The sequence below is a fragment of the Cervus canadensis genome, chromosome 10, assembly GCF_019320065.1.
Source record: "Cervus canadensis isolate Bull #8, Minnesota chromosome 10, ASM1932006v1, whole genome shotgun sequence".
NCBI classification, from domain to species: Eukaryota; Metazoa; Chordata; class Mammalia; order Artiodactyla; family Cervidae; genus Cervus; species Cervus canadensis.
In genome coordinates, this window is record NC_057395.1 from 4,909,750 (window position 1) to 4,912,581 (window position 2,832).

Sequence of the window (2,832 nt, forward strand, 5' to 3'; positions counted from 1 at the left end):
TGCCAGCTCTAGCTGCCTTCTTGTCCACTGCTTTGATGACACCCACAGTGACTGACTGTCTCGTCATGCACAGCAAAACGGCCCAGGGGAGGAGAGTCAGAGAAGCTCTCGACACACATGGGCTTGCCAGGAACCATATCAACGATGGCAGCATCACCAGATTTTAAGAATTTAGGGCCATTTTCCAGCTTTTTCCCAGAACGACGATCAATCTTCTCCTTCAGCTCAGCAAACTTGCAAGCAATGTGAGCTGTGTGAAAATCCAACACAGGTGCATAACCAGCACTGATCTGGCCTGGATGGTTCAAAATAATCACCTGAGCTGTGAAGCCAGCAGCTTCCATGGGTGGATCACTTTTGCTGTCACCAGCCACATTGCCACGACGGACATCTTTGACAGACACGTTCTTGACATCGAAGCCCACATTGTCCCCAGGAAGGGCTTCACTCAATGCTTCATGGTGCATTTCTGCAGACTTCACTCCAGTTGTTACACTGACTGGAGCAAAGGTGACCACCATGCCCGATCTGAGAACACCAGTCTCCACACGACCCACAGGGACAGTACCAATGCCACCAATTTTATAGACATCCTGGAGAGGCAAATGCAAGGGTTTGTCAGTTGGGTGAGTTGGTGGCAGGATGCAATCCAGAGCTTCAGGCAGGGTGGTTCCACTGGCATTGCAGTCCTTTTGGGTGACTTTCCATCCCTTGAACCATGGCATGTTAACACTTGGCTCCAGCACATTGTCACCATTCCAGCCAGAAATTGGCACAAATGCTACCGTGTTGGGGTTGTAGCCAATTTTCTTAATGTAGGTGCTGACTTCCTTAACAATTTCCTCCTATCTCTTCTGGCTGTTGGGTGGCTCAGTGGAATCCATTTTGTTAACTCCAACAATGAGTTGTTTCACACCCAGAGTGTAAACCAGAAGGGCATGCTCACAGGTCTGCCCGTTCTTGGAGATACTGACTTCAAATTCACCCAACACCAGCAGCAACAACCAGGACAGCAACAGTCAGCCTGGGCTGTGCCTGTAATCATGTTTTTGATGAAGTCTCTGTGTCCTGGGGCATCAGTGATGGTAACATAGTACTTGCTGGTCTCAAATTTCCACAGGGAGGTATCAATGGTGATACCACATGCACTTTCAGCTTTCAGTTTGTCCAAGCCCCAGGTATATTTGAAAGGGCCCCTTCCCATCTCGGCAGCCTCCTTCTTGAACTTTTCAATTGTTCTCTTGTTGATCCCGCCACATTGTAGACTAGATGGCCAGTCATGGTCGACTTTCCTGAATCTATGTGCCCAATGACAGCGATGTTTATGCGGGTCTTCTCCTTTCCCATTTTGGCTTAGGTTTAATGGTGGTTTTCATGACACCTGTGTCCTGGAGGCAAACCCGTTGTGAAAAAGCAAAAGCAATGACATTTTTTGACAGCAGGTCCTCCTGCAGCTCTGGTCTCTTTCCTTTATCTCATGGCCAATGTTTTCAAATGAATTCCTCACTCTCATTCTCTCCACTCCCTTATTGTCTATTCATTCTTCAATCTTTTCTTTTTGAAGGGGCTATATTTAAAGTGGCCTCAGCTCTCAAGAATCCCTAACTTACCACTCTATTTTCTTTATAGTACTGTCACTCTGTAATCATTTCATTTGTTTGTTTTCCTTCGGGACAACCCCTTCCTTCAGTACAAACTCTTCCAGAGTGAAAGTTTCATGAGGGTAAGGGCCTGGTCTGGTTTTGTGGTCACTTAATCACTGGGTACCCTAATTGTAGATGGCAGCAGATCCATAACTACCTGTTGAATAAATGGATGGATGGATGGATACAGTGTATCATTTCAGATGTTGTGGTGTGCTGTCCACATCCACTTTCCAGAATGTATTTCCCCAGATGTTGAGGGTCCTTCTGGCAGGTGGATCATTGCTTGCACCTCTGCTGAAAGGAATCCCATTGCCCAAAGTCATGGCCTCTTCCTGGGTGGGCTCCATCCAATGAATAATCAGTGCGGGAATGACAAGGGCCTGATCCCTCACTTAAACGCGGGACCATCCTGAAGGGTCACCCCAGCTTTAGGGCTTCTAAGAGAGCCAGCTGAAAACTCTTAGAGAGCCAGCTGAGACTATGAGAAATCTCAGCTTCTCTCTCTGTTCAATCCTACTTCTAGCTCTTTCCTTCTCTTCCTTTCCCTGGATGTACATCCCAAGGGCACTCCCAGATAAATCTGCCATACTCCAATTTCTATTTTAGAGTCAGCATCCTTAGGGAGCCCACCCGGTGACCTCTGCCAAAGTTTAATTGATCTGTAAATGGCAACTTGGGATTCAGACCAACTGTACTGAATTTTAAATTCAGCGCATTTTTCTCCATCTGTTTGCTGGAAGTATTACATGACTCTCTAGTCTTAAAATCCCATTATTCTTTTACTCAATAATGCTTTTCACAAAAATACATGGATGAGTACTATTCCAAAGTTTTCCTTTAAATAGCTTCTAAAGTGTAGGAAAAGAGAAGATGATGCAAAGGTCGTCCATGTTTCATTTCTGCTAAATAAACATAAAGTCAAGCATGGTAACCTCAACCACTTCATTAATTGCCAACCTTTAATTAAAGGTATCATCCATCATTAAGGACTTAGCTTAAGTAAAGTAAATGCAAAATTAGATAAGCATAGCTATTACCTTAATATGAAGCTAATGTAGCTCCTTATTTAATGGTTACATAAATGGGCTCCCAAGCAGAAAAAAACTGATATTTGTATCACTACAATGCTTGTTAAAAGGAAACCTCTATGTCCACAATCCTTCCTTGTAAAGAACTGAACACACAT

The 2,832-nt window shown here is 44.6% G+C and overlaps 1 pseudogene; it reads right to left on the reverse strand.

The window, feature by feature from the left end:
* Nucleotides 1-10: 10 nt before the first annotated feature.
* LOC122448355 lies at nt 11-1,204 on the reverse strand (annotated as a pseudogene).
* Nucleotides 1,205-2,832: the final 1,628 nt, after the last annotated feature.